General features: G+C 38.8%; 1 protein-coding gene across 50 annotated transcripts in view; it reads left to right on the forward strand.

Annotated features, from left to right (window-relative positions):
• The first annotated feature begins 4,216 nt into the window (after nucleotides 1-4,216).
• The window catches only part of PCM1 (pericentriolar material 1), an 85,781-nt gene continuing 75,876 nt past the window's right edge, over nucleotides 4,217-14,121 (forward strand). For 24 of the 50 annotated variants that reach the window (XM_070598236.1, XM_070598241.1, XM_070598250.1 and 21 more), the window contains exons 1-2: nucleotides 4,225-4,631; nucleotides 6,198-6,268. The gene's annotated coding sequence lies outside the window, so the exon portion shown is untranslated. Of the gene's footprint in view, nucleotides 4,632-6,197; nucleotides 6,269-14,121 lie in introns of all 50 variants that reach the window. The other 26 variants (XM_070598235.1, XM_070598240.1, XM_070598249.1 and 23 more) reach the window with 4 other exon arrangements.

The following is a 14,121-nucleotide window of genomic DNA, read 5'->3' on the forward strand; positions in this document are numbered from 1 at the left end:
CAGTAATGAGAGATGTTATGGTAATTAGATATGGGGAAAATGGAGAAGGTAAGAAGAGCCTTGAAACATTACTTATGCATGTGGATTTGATATAATTAGTTGATACAATTATATAGCAATTAATTGATTTCACTATTTATAATTGATTTATTATTGTTTATAATAATAAATTATTTATTTAAAAGAGGTACATAAGAAAAGTCATAATTAATATGGTTTTCTCAATGCAAAGACCAGATCAGAGTCTCTTAACTGGGAGTGATTTTGCCCTCACAGCCTCCCCTTACCCCCACTCAGGGGATTTTTGGCAATGTCGGGAGACAGTTTTGGTTGTCACACCTGGGGACGCAGGATGCCACAAGCATCTAATGGGAAGAGGCCAGGGATGCTGCTAAACATCCCGCAACCCACAGGACAGCCCCTCACAACAAAGAATCATCCAGCCCCAAATGTCAACCGTGCCAAGACTGAGAAACTCTGGGCTGGGTGAAGGCAGAAAAGTGAAGGGCGTAAAGTCAACCAAAAGGTGTAAGGACGAGGTCAGAGGCCCCAGCGAGTCTCTCGTTTGACATGAGCAATCTCTTCTTTCATCAGCTGACCCACAAAGCTAACATGAAGAATGAACATAAAATCAGTTACGTTCGATTGTGGGAACTATCCCAAAATTAATTTTACATTCTGCTCTTAATAGACTTCGTGTTTCTACCCATCAGCATGGATGGATTTCAGAAACAATGTTGAGTGAAAAAGCAAGTCAAGCAAGAATATATTCAGTATGATACTATTTATATAAAGTGTGTAAACAACCAAAACTAAACAATACATTATTTATGAATATCTATAGTTATATAATGGAAATGAAGAAATGATAACATCGATATCATTCAGGATAGAGTTTATGTCTGCAAAGAAGTGGAATGAGTTTAAAGAAAAGCATGGGGGGGGTCCTTAAATATATTGATTATACTTTATGTTTTACGTTAGGTAGTGGGTTCTTGAATGTTTCCTTTATTATTGTACTTATAATTTACATAAATGACATATATTCTCTTGGTTGTATCAAAAATCACATAAAAACAATGATAAAATTCAGTTATAATAGTAGTACAGTGGACACTGAAGATTTTTCCTTTAGGGTCTATCACCACCTGCAGGTTAAAAGTAGGTACTGCAAAAAACTGTTTTTTTTCAAAGACCGATTTAATGAACGTCCAAATGAAAGAACTCTACAAGGCATTCAGTATATAAAGAAGCACAAAAAGCAGAGTTTCTGCTCTAGCCAGGCTTAAAGTCCATCTGTGGATAAGGAACACACAGAACACATTAAAGAGATAAACAATATAGTGCAAAACGTTATATTCTAAGTGCCCCCAATCAGTCACACTAAATATCAAATAACAGAAATAAATATTTTACACAGCATGACAACTGATTTACTTTACCATCAGAATCCAACTCCTTGACTTGATTCTTTCTGCTCCTGCCTTAGGCCAGGCCTCAATTACTTCCCGCCGGTCACCACCTGTTCTCCTTCTCTTTCCCTCTCCTCTACTCTCCCTAGTCTGTTCTAAACATTGCCACTAAAGTCTTAAGAGAACAACCTCATTATTTCATTGCCTCTTCCCAAACCTCAATCGGTTTCACACCATCTACAGAACAAAGCCCAAACTCTTCAGATCAACATTTAAGATTTTGTAGTTTGGCCTCAACTTTCTTCACCATTGCTTTCTTCTCCTGCCTCTCCATCCTCAACCCCATGTGAATCCTATACTTCACCCAGTCTGGTTTCTGTTTTGTCCATTGCTTATTCTGGATGTGTGGTCCTTTTCCCTGAACATCATTCTTCCGTTTATTTAGGCTTCCTCTCTCATCTTTAATACATGCACTAAGCTGTTCTTTAATGTGGAAAACTGAGATGTAGTTTCAATGTGTATCTCTTAGAAGCCATTCCTGTGCCCCAACTACATTCTCACCAGACTATGGTCCCTAAGTTCATCCTACAAAGAAATCCTGGAGTTATTATCTCTGAGGCAATACATCGATACTTTTTCACCAAATTCCTAAAGCACTGTCTGTACCATTTATTTGCCATATTCATACACTACTAGTACTAAACTGATTCATTTGCATAAGGTTTGTTTTCCTAACTAGATGTTAAGTTTTTGGAAGTCTGGGATAATTTTATATTTTTTCTGTGCTGTCCTCTGCTAAGATCAGTAATGCATATATTTGAGTTTGAGGACACCCCTCTTTTTTTTTTTTTTTTTTTTTGCTGAGGAAGATTATCCCTGAGCTAACATCTGTTCCAATCTTCCTCCATTTTGTATGTGGGATGCTGCCACAGCATGGCTTGGTGAGTAGTGTGTAGGTCTGTGCTGGTGATCCAAACCCTCAAACCCCAGGCTGCTGAAGCCAAGGGCGTGAACTTAACCACTAAGCCACTGAAGACCTCCTTCTAAGGCAAAAATTTCTCAGACTCCTCCCACCACCAAACAGACATAATAGAACTGACATTTTGGGGGGTCTATAAATTCAAAAACCATAATGACCATACTGATTTCAGTAATGCCTTTGAATTCATTTGAATTGTTTTAATGACAATAGTCCTACAAATTTAAAAATAATAACATATATGTATAAAACAAAATGATGATGATGATGCTAATATTTTGGGGCCTTACCATATACTAGCACTTTTTCCCATGCATTTTCTAATTCAATCAAAAAATCCCTCCAAGAAATCAGCAGACTTCAGTTTAAACTTGGGCTCTAACACTTGGAGCTCTCAGAACCTTAGTGATTTATTTAACCTCTCATTTGTAAGATAGAATGGATGCAGGATCACTCTCTTCTGGATAGTTGTGAGAATTAGGAAAATCACAATGGATGAAATGCTTAACCCTGTGCCTTCTACAAAACAAACATTACTTTAAAAAAAAACTCTCCAAGGTAGGCAATATTATTCCCGCTCCCTAAGTTTATAGATGGGGCAATTGAGGCTCAAAAAGGTTAAGCAAGTTGGCCAAGATCTTAGAGACAGTGAGCAACAGAATCAGAATGGGGCCTCGGGCGCTCTGCACCACAATAGACACCTAATCGGTGAGTCGCTCTTTGCTCTGAGTTCCCACAGCCCTTTGTTTTCTTACAAAACAGACCTTATTTACATCATACCCTATTTGTCCATCATTGGCTAAAATATGAGCTCTCCGACGGCAGGGACCATGTTTTTGCTACTTTCGTAATTAGCAATGCTAGACACACAGAAAGTCCTAAAAAATGTATGACGAATAAATAGTGTCAAAGATCGTTGCCCTGAGACTGAACCTGGATACAGTTGCAAATTACAGGAGCAGCAAGAGCTTTATTTATCCGAATTATGTATTGAGATGCAGTTCCATTAATTGGTTTTGTGAACAATTTCTGTTGGTCGTTGAGAGTAACTTGTTGTTGGAACCCAGATGCCCATTCGTCATTCCTCACATCTTTATTTTGCTTAAAACAAACTAACTTATCCCAAAATAAACTGTCTAAAAATAGAATGCCCTTGGACTCAAGTAAAATTGACCTGTGTTTTAACTTTTCAAAGTAGGTACCCTGAAGGCCTTAATTGTCACTTTGCAGCATTTTTTTTGTTTTGTTTTACGAGACAACCTATCAATTTACTAACCTTAAAAAGAGCTGCTACTGAGAAGAGTGTAATCAAAAGGGAATTCAGAAACTACGCTTTTAGAGAAACCTTCTTGGTATTACATTCTGATGAAAATAATCTGGTTTTTTTAAGGCAAAAGTAGGGCATTAATACAAGGTGGCGTTAATTATTAACATTTATGATTCTCCCACTGACCAGATATACGACGATTAGACAATTAACTCCCGTGGATTTATCCCCTCACGTGTAAAACTAGGACTACATTGTAAAGGCCCTTGTCTTTCCACCTCTGCGTGACCGGGATGTGGGTGGACAGGGACCAGAAGGGTGATCCGGGTCTTTGGTCTTCCCTCCTCCTTCCGGCAGCGTCCGGAGCTGACACCCCCACGGAACACCAGAAAGCACCTCCGCTCTTTCCCCGGCTGCTGAGGTGGGGGTCAACCCACTTCCGCGCAGGCCTCGAGCCGGTCCTTCGACAAGCAGCGCCGCAAGCGCACAGCCTGCTGGGATTTGTAGTCATTCCCCCCTTGGTGAACACACAGGCACTTATAACCGGGGGTCGAGTTTGGCATTCTGGGATATGTAGTCTGTGGTAGTTCGTTTGTGTAATCGGCGCCCGGCTAAAGAGGCAGAAGTGACACCACAGACTCCGGCGGGTCACATGACTCCAGTCTAGCGCGTTGATCGCACTGCGGCTCCCGCCCCAGCGAGTTCTCGCCCCCGCGCGGCCGTTGCCGAGGAGACGGCGCATGTCTCCCCGCGCGGTGCCCCCTCTGCAGTCCCCCCGCCCCGCTTCTCCCACCACAATGAGATCCTAAGATGGCGGTGGCTGCGGCGGTTGGCGCCGAGGAGCTGAGGTAGAAAAGGCGGCCATTGCGCCCTAGGCAGCCAGGGGACTTGTGGACTTTCCCCGCCGCGGGTGGAGGGTCGTGGGGGCCGACCGCTACTCCGCCCTTGGCAGGAGCGGCTGCTTCGTTTACAGGTAATGTCTGTGCGCGTCCCCAGCCCTTGGCAACAGGGCAGCGCGGGCAGGGCGGGAGAGCAACGGCTCTGGGACGCTGGACCTGTAGGGCCTGGCCTCCGGCCCGCGCCTCCCCGTGGCCCCTGGTCCTCTGGCTGCTGCTTCACGTCCCCCAGGCAGTCGGTCCGCTCCCTCCCCCGGGCCGAGCGACGCGACCTCCGGGTGAGCATCTAGGGACGGACGCGTCAGCGACGGGAGACCCCCTTCCTGCCTCCCCGCCCCTCTTTTTCTGGTCCCGGGTGCTCCAGGGATGTCCCCTGGAGGGAGCGGAGCGGGCGCTGTGGTTTGGTTGCCAGGGTCACAGGGTCTGGTTCTCCGTAGCAAGGGGCCTTGTGGCCATGGTCTCCGTCACTGCGCCCCCTCCGTCCCTCCCATCCCCTAAATTCCGTTCTGCGAGGCTCTCGAGGTCCGGAATTTTGCGTTGAGAAGGGCCGGCGAGGAGCGACGCGACCCTGGGCTTGGGCTGTGAGCGGCGCGCTGTCTGCGTCTTGGGCGTCCGGGAGCCGTAAGGGCCGGGAGGCGTTCCTGACTCGGGCTCAGAGGTGGATTAGACTTGCGGGGGGGGATGTTAATTTCACAGTGCTCCCCGAATCCCATCCCGTCGCTCCCCTCCTCCATCCCTCGCAGCAGGTCCAGTTCCAGTGGGCCTGGGATGGGGAAAACGAAATGCCAAGTGGGATTCGGGAAACGTTGCTTGCTTTGCAGAAACGGGTGTCTGGGGATTAGGCAGTAGGCCTCGCGAGGGAGGCGGGTCGGCCAAACTTTTCATCCCGCGGCCCACTCCTCGGCAGCTCGCCTGGCCTGAGTTTTGTGTGTGTGTGTGTGACTGGTTTGAGGTCTGTGCGGGGTGCGCCACGGGTGACGGCTCGTGTTTTGGCGCTGGAAGGAGCGGGCTTTCTGGGCGCCCCTACCGCCCCCGCCCCATAACTCCCTTCCAGACTCCGCCTTCTGCTGTTCTCTGGTTACTGGAGTGGGTGGTGGAGCCTGGTGCACCTGCTCCTTTCTTTCCCTATCACCTTCCTGGGGGGAGCCCCTGGGAACCATCCTAATACTGAGTTTTCGAACTGAGGGTAAATAAACCTTGTGTTTATGCGGTGACGAGGTTATTTTCTTGTGAAGGCGCTACCTTTTAAATAAAGAAACCTTTTTTCATCGTCGGATATACCATGTTCTTGAGTAGTTTGGGTGACAGAAAGTTAATGCCTTGATCAACCTGAAGAGTAAACTTTGGCGTGGATCTTTACCTGATAATTAGGGTTAACCGTTTTCATTATATTTCAGAGTAGATGTTAAGGTATCACTTTGCTGTTCCGTAGGATCCTACAAGTTTGGAGGATGTGAAACATTTATCTGTATCACACTGTTTTTTCAAAAGAATTAAAGTAACTTGAGTTTAAAATATTGATAAATTGGATTTTTGCTCTCCTGTTGACTTTCTAAACATTTTTGGTTATAAATAGAATTTTGTTATTTGTGCTTGATAGCGTAAGGAATTTACTGACGTGATTTTTTTTTTTTAATCACAAGCAGGCAACCGCTTTGAAGTGTGAAGCAGGAAAGGAGCCTTTTCTAAGCTGCAAAAACTAGTTTCTAAACAGGTAATTTGACATCATTATATATGTTATTGTCCTTCTTATTATAGTTGAAGGCGACTTTCTGATGGAGACTGCTGTCACAATCCCAGAGCACGGTTGAGGGCCCTCTCTGTGTAGTAAATAAATAGTCTTGTATTGCTGCCCTGTCTGCCCTGCTCTTTGGCATATCACTTTGGTCTGCCTTCATGCTTTTGTTAGAAAAGAGCTATGTCATCCCTAATTATTAAATACTGGAATAGTTTATGCATTACCCTTTGAAATGCCTTTGTCTTCACAGAGTTTCTTCAGCCTGTTTGAATCTGAATTTGTTCTGGAACAACTATTTGGATACCCTCTCTTTCCAAATCCATTTAATCTGAAGTCATCTTCTTCTACAACTTCTCTGTTCATTGGCTGTTTTGATTGGCTGTTATGCAATACTATTACTATTTCATTTTTTTCTTTCAGCTATCTGAAATTACTTTAAACTTTAGTTTCTATGCACAGTGCATTATCAAATGCTGGTGATTTAAAGATAGTTTCTGACCAGCAGAAAAAAGTCAGTGTGAGTTCATTAAGGGAAAGATAAGTAATTGTTTGCCAAGGACAATTTAGAAATTAAATGACTAAAAGATGAGGATTAGAAGACATTTTTGTTACATGTGTTTTAGAAATAATTGCTCTTTTAAGAAAATCTCAATGAGTCTGAATTTATATTGTTGAAATTTTAAGACAGTTCATTTTCAAAATTTGTTTAGTATATCCTTGCTTTATAGTAAAGCAGACTCATCTTCCACTCCTTTGTGAAATAAGCTGACTCATGAGAAAATACAGATTGGCATTGATTTATATGTTAATTATAATTCTCAGTAGTGTTTTCTTTTTTAATTGGAAGACTATAGCAGAATAGGACAAGAAAAATGAAACTCAAGGGAAAGGTCAAATGTGAATATGTGCATTTGAGTTCTTAACGTTAGAGTGTATAGGAGGCACTTAGTAAAATACAAAGAATTATAAAATCAGTTATAAAATAAATAATTTTCCTTTTAATACATTAGGGAAGTTGGATAAGATGGAATAAAAATGTAGGGCAATTGAATTAACTCCCATTAGAAGATCTTGGTTTTCTCAATAAGAGATTTGGCCATTTGTGAAGGAGGCAAGTGTATTTGAGATGTAGGAAAAGTAGAAAGGTTTGGAATAATCACACCAGGGAATTCAGTAAGAAGTCAACAGGAGGTACATAGCAATACGTTCATCTTACAAATTTTATTGAGTGTCTATAATGTGCTACTTAATGACTGTAAAGTACTGGAGATATGGCAGTGAGCAAAACAGATAAAGTGCCTTACCTCATGGAGTAAACCTCCCCTTTAGAAGTTTGTGTGTGTGTGTGTACCGTATAGTGTAGTATACCTCAGTAGTGGATGCAGTCAATGCCATTTTATAACTATTTCCCCACACTTTGACAGTTTGAGAGTAGAAACAGAGAAAGCAAGTAGTGGGATTTATCCATAATTGATTTGATAGAACAGGCAAATAGGTGAGGAAGTCAAGGCATTTTTGGAATGGCTGCTGTGGGTTTGTGTTTGAGGTTAAGTAAGGAAGCAAGGGATTAATGGATTCCTGGAGACAGAAATGATCAAGGGATTGGAAGTATTCAGCAGGGCCAAGAGCAGGAAAGAGCAAGTGAGAGTAGAATGCAAGGACTTAATGATCAGAAAGAGGAATTTCAGAAGTTCAGAATCTTGAACAAATTACCAGTTCAGAGTGAAAACAGTATTGGAATAGAGAAGATGAGGAGGATGTTGGAATTGAGGCCAGAGTCTTAGAAAAATCATGGCAAATGTTCAAGTCATGAAAGCAGGAAAGAAGGTGGAGAATGAAACCACAAGCCAGTTGTTATCAAGAAAAGTACAAGACTGTTTTGGGAAGGACAGTAGCAAATGGTGCCCAAAATAGGGAGAGTGACATTTTTGATGGCGAATTTGTTCAAAAGAGGAAGGTTAAGCATTAGTTAAATAAGAATGGTCTGCAAATAGTATCCTTTCCCCATGAATCTGGGAGACTAGGAAGAGTAGCGTCTTTATTTAGAAGGAATTTCCAAGGAAATAATGCTTTTAGAGGGATTTGGGATTTTATTGGAGCTAAAGATAGAGGAAGAATGTTTGGGAACAGGTGGAGAATGTATAGAGAGTTTGGAATGGTGCAGTGGAAGGGGATGATAGGAAGAGCTGTTGTTGCTGAGTATGGGATGAAGTGGCGCTAATGATAGGGGTTCCAGGTGGATGGTGGTAGCAGGACCTGCAGATTTGTCTAAGAAGGTATATGTAATCAATGACAAGGAAGTGATAGATTTGAATATAAATTGCAGGGAGGGAGAGGTCTTGGCAAGCAGAATTTAATTGACCTCAGGGTTCTTCCTGCTTTTGTAGAAAGCAAGGATATGTTAAATTTTGTTGGTGTGAAAATGGTAAGATAGACCTTATGCAATACTTGGTATGTAGTTAGGTCTAATCAAATTTTTGTTGATTCAAATTGAATGTTAAATTTTGTTGCAGTCTGTTTATCTCCCTCCTCCCGATATCTTAAGAGTTTTCAGTTGTTTAATTTGAAGAAGGTAATTGTAGAAATACCTCAAGTTCTAGAAAATTACTGAAATTTTTAGAAAGTCTCAAAGAGCGAGCCTGAAAGAGCTGTGGAAAGGATCCTATGTGGTTTTTTTGGTACTTGACCATCTTAAGTACAGAGAAGAAATTGAGAACTTCCTCAAATGAAGCGGACTAAACAACACACATTACCAAATACAAATTTTCTTCTCAGTTACCTTTAAAAATGCTTAGTACGGTTATATACTGTATTAAGACTTTCAAAACAGTGTACTGAGTATTTCCTTTTTATAATTAGTAAAAGAAATACCCCAAATAATGCAACCTTTAGAAAACTTGCACGGATATGTAAAATACCAGCTTTGGTTATTTTGTGACTCTAAGTAGATATTTAGGGGGAAAAAATGTACTTTCTACGTTGTTTTATTTGGATGAGTAGTTCTAAAACTTTGATCTATAGCTGTCAGTTAAGAAGTAAGATATTTGCAGAAATGGTTTTGAGTAATTTAATGCCATTTGAGAAATAATATCTGAATTTTAAAGATTTTAGGAAAATAATCTTTTTTGTTTACTTGATTACTTAATTTCTTCTTTACTTTGTATTCTTATTTCAAAGGTAAACCTTAGTATTTCCATGGTAAATACTGTGATATCCTGCTAAGATATATATATAATACTGCTCTATAGAGGGAATCCTGCAACAGGATTTTCTTCAAAAAGATCAGTCACTGAAAGTAGCTTATAAATTACCATAGTATTTTTGCATTTCGTGTCTTTGCAAGATAAGGCAGCCAAATAAAGCTGTCAAAAATAGCTAAATTAAACTTATAAATATATAATATTTTCAACTTAGTTTGTAGGTTATAGGGTGGATAGAAGTGCTCGTTTAAAGTAGAAGAATTTTACTTTTATCCCCATTTAGCTTCCTATACTATCCTCCATCACTTACACCAATTGTTTTCCTCTGGCTTAACTTTCCTATCTTATTGTCCTTCTGTTAAACCTCCCTGGCAAAGTGCCAGCTTTGGATGGCTTCAGTGGAGTGTTTATACCAAGACTGATGAGCACTGCTGGGGAAAAAAAATTCACGCTGCAGATTAGTTATATCCGTGAATGATCTCTGCTCTCACCTGAGTCGTGAGTTTTGCCCACAGTGATTCTCCCTTACTCTTCTCAAATCTCTCACTCACCTCACTCTCATGACAAATTTAACGAACAGTCCTTTCTACTTCATATCACTTACGAACTCCCTCAACTTCCTACCACGAACTCTGCTAACCAGCCTCTATCCAGTTTCATCCTTTACTTGTTTCCTTTTGTTTCAGTGAAAGAGGTTTCCCTCTGCCTGTCTAAAGCTAATCATTTTCCTTATGTCCTGGAACCCAGTCGCTCCCACTTTTCCAGAGAACCCATGCTATTTGCTTACCTCCTTTCTCTTCTGTGTCTTCGGTATCTCCCTCTACTAGCTCTTTCTCCACAAATTTTAGACGTACTCAAGATACTTCCATTTTAACAAAACTTTCTTCATGACCTTCTCTGCCTGCTTCACTTCACAGACTGGTTCCTTGAAAAAATTGCTTAATGACTTCCTTTATTTTTTTCCCTTCCTGTTAATAAATGCATTCTAATTGTGGAATTGACCCTCATCACCCTGCTGAAATTGCTCTTACCAAGGTCATTGGTAACCTCCTTGTTGCTAAATCCAAGTGGACACTTCCTAGTACTCTTTTATATGACTAAGTAACATCTCACATTCTGATCATATCTTCCTCCTTTACACACTTTATTCCTCTTTCTAGCACATTCTTGATTTCCCTCCTGCCTTTCTGTACCTTCTCAGTGTTCTTTTCCTCTGTCTTTCTCCTAAATATCAATGTTCCATGTCCAGTCTTCTTCTCTTACTCTTTATCTTCTTCCTGAACCTTCCCTTCCACTTCAGGTACTTTTATGAGTGGCAGACTTGCACTTCTCTCTTTAGCCTAGATTTCACTTCCGAGAGATCAGTATTTGTCCACTAGACAAATTTAATTGGGTGTACAATAGGCATCTCAAACCCAACATTTCCAAAACTGAACTCGTCAGTGTCTCTCAACAACAAAAACTCAAATCACTTTGAATACATCATATACCCAGTTGTTCCAGCTGGAAACCTGCAGTTCATGCTCTAACCCCTCCCTCACTGCCTTGTCTCCCCATCATTATAGTCCCCAAGCCCTGTTGATTTGCTGTAGAAGTCTTGGTCCTCTTCTTTACATGCCTAGTGTTTTGATTATGGTAAATTTTTCTATGTAAATAATAGTTTATAATAATAAAACAGTATAAATAACAGTTTATAGTAATGTGTCTACAGAATAAAATTTAGAAGGCAGAGATCCTGTATTCTTAATGGTAACTTTGAGGTGGTAGGAGAGGTTGGCATATTTATTATCTTAGAGAAATCAGCTGGATTTTAACATACTGAGAATTGACATGCAGTTATTTTTTAGTTTTATACTAATATTTTTACTTCTCTAGGGATGTGCCTTTTAATACATTTAGTATCCTAATTATTAAGTTATTAAATATTCCATCTCATCACATATCGATTACAATATAACAGTAGATGAAGTTGTTTATTTTATAAACTTAATAGACTTTATGTAGTAAATGGTCTTTTAAAAAAGATTTAGAAGAATATTTAATCTAGTTTTCCCGAACTAATTTTAATACATAGTTTTTAAATTGTTTTAGAAACTTATTTTGATAGTGCTCAGAGTAATTAGCCTACAAATAGATCCTTACAGGAAACTTCTCATTTAGGGGGAATTTATCATAATATAAAAATAGAATATAAAACATTATCTCTCCAAATATAGTCTAATAAGTTTATCTTAAAGTAAACTTACTTTACTGTTCTACTGATAGAAAGTGTTACATACTCTATTTTAAGAAAAAAAATTATGTCAGGGTTTTTACTTAAATACTTCAACAATTTTTCATTCTAATTTACATATTAAGACATTTTGCTTATAGTGCTTTTAAATATGGTATCGAGTCTACTGCATATGTATTTTTCTGAGCTCCTATTCTTTAATATTACAAATTATGTTTGTACATCTAGAAAATAGTAGTTGCAAAATGTTTTGTTTAAGTGAGTCATTTCAGTTCACTGGACATACTCTTTATGTGTGTCAATTATTTTGTAAAATTCTTAAATGTATTTGTAGTATGAAAAATAAAGTATTTCTGAAAATATATAAGACAGAGAGAAGAGGAATAATTATCACATTCCCACTCCTGTAGCCAACAGTTGTTTTCATTCAAGCAATTTAGTATATTTTCTTAGTTTTTTAAAAATCTATATCCAATTTTGCATATTGCCTTTTGCTTGTTTTGTACTATATGGTAATGTTATAAACACAAGCAGTATTGTTCAGTCTTCATAATTATATGTTTTGAAGGATACCCTTGCCTAATAGCATTCAGCCTATTGTTTGACGTTTAGTTTGTTTTCAGTTTTTTCACAATTATAGCATAATAAACAACTTCCTTCATTATAGTCTCTGCCCCCCATATTTGAGGTTATTTTCTTAGGTTACCTATAGAGGGGTAGGATTACTGGGTCAAAATTCAGTTTTAGTTCTTGATACAGTGTTGTCAAAATGGTCTCCAGAAAGGTTATACCAATTAATGTTCTCACCATAGTGACTGAGAGTTCCAGTTTCTCTTTGCTGTCGTTAGGATTGGGTCATATATATAATTTAGGAAGTTTAATAGTCTTTTATTTTAGTTTGCACCTGGACTTTATTATTAATATTTTTATCATGTTATGTTTACCGATTTCTTTGTAAATTGCGTGTTCATACTTTTATTTTTTTAGTGTTTTATTTTTTTTTTTACAAATTCTTTATATAGTAAAGACGTTAACTATATGTCATATTTCTTTCAGATTTTTTTCCCATTTTGTTGTTTACTTTTTATTCTCAGCATACTTAGGATTCACTTTTATGTGAATACAATCTGTTGAACTTTTTCCTTTTTATTTCTGCATTCCAAATTAGTAAGATTTCTATTTTTAAGGTCTGTTCTATTTTCTTGTTTATCTCTTACTTGTTTTTTTTGTTGTTTTTTTTTTTTGGTGAGGAAGATCAACCCTAAGCTAAGATCTTCCTCTTTTTGCTTGAGGAACATTGTCCCTGAGCTAACATCTGTGCCAATCTTTCTCTGTTTTTTGTATGTGGGATGCCACCACAGCATGGCTTGATGAGCAGTGTGTAGATTTGCACCTGGGGTCCGAACCTGTGAACCCTGGGCCGCCAAAGTGGAACTAGTGAACTTAACCACTACACCATGTGGCTGGCCCCTGTTGTTTGATTTTTTAATCTTATCTATCTGTTTTAATCTACTTAGTCTCTTGGTGTTATGGTATAAGACAGTCTTTTTCAATTGGGAGAGAATTAAGCTCTCTTACTGTAAGACATCCATTGTTTACTGTAAATTAATTTCTCTTCTGGGTATGTACCAGCCTTGGGAGAACTGAGAAAATAGTCACTCAAATCATTTTCTGTCTTCTGTGTTTGAGGTGAAGAATCTAGTTTAAAAAGCCTGTTAAAACTCTAAATAAATCTTTTTCAAAGTTGCTAGCAAATTGTCCCATCAGTTGACTAATCCTACGTTATAGAATTGTTGTGAAGATTAAACGATACAGGGCACATAAAATATTTAGCATGGTGCTTGACATATAGTAAACAAGTGCCAAGATACACATGTTAACTATAATTAATTTTTCTCATTATATTTTTCTAATTTGATGTATTCGTGGATTTTCTTTTTGGAGGCTAGTACTTATTTAACTGTATAGGCACTCAATGTGCTTGAGTATCTTGGGACTAATTTTCTACTTTATTGCTACTCTTGCTTTTATTTTTCAGATATTCGATTTTTTTTTTCACTTGTTTATTCTGACTTGTTTTGTTCTATTCCAAGAAGAATCCCAGTGGGATTTTTATTGGAATTTTATTAAGCCTATACATTTAGGAAAAATAGCATATTTATAGTATTTGTCTTCCCATTGGGGAAGATAGTTTGTTTCCTGCTTATTAAAATTTTCTCTTATTTATTGAGTTTAATAGTGCTTTTTCACATAGGGCAAAATTATATTATTCCTAGATATTTTATTTGTTTTTGTCACTTTCATAAGTGGCATCATTTCCCCCCAGTATATTTCCTAAATGGTTTTTGGTGATATTTTGAAGTTCTCTAGGTTTTCTAATGCATATTTTTTAAGAA

The sequence above is a fragment of the Equus przewalskii genome, chromosome 28, assembly GCF_037783145.1.
Source record: "Equus przewalskii isolate Varuska chromosome 28, EquPr2, whole genome shotgun sequence".
NCBI classification, from domain to species: Eukaryota; Metazoa; Chordata; class Mammalia; order Perissodactyla; family Equidae; genus Equus; species Equus przewalskii.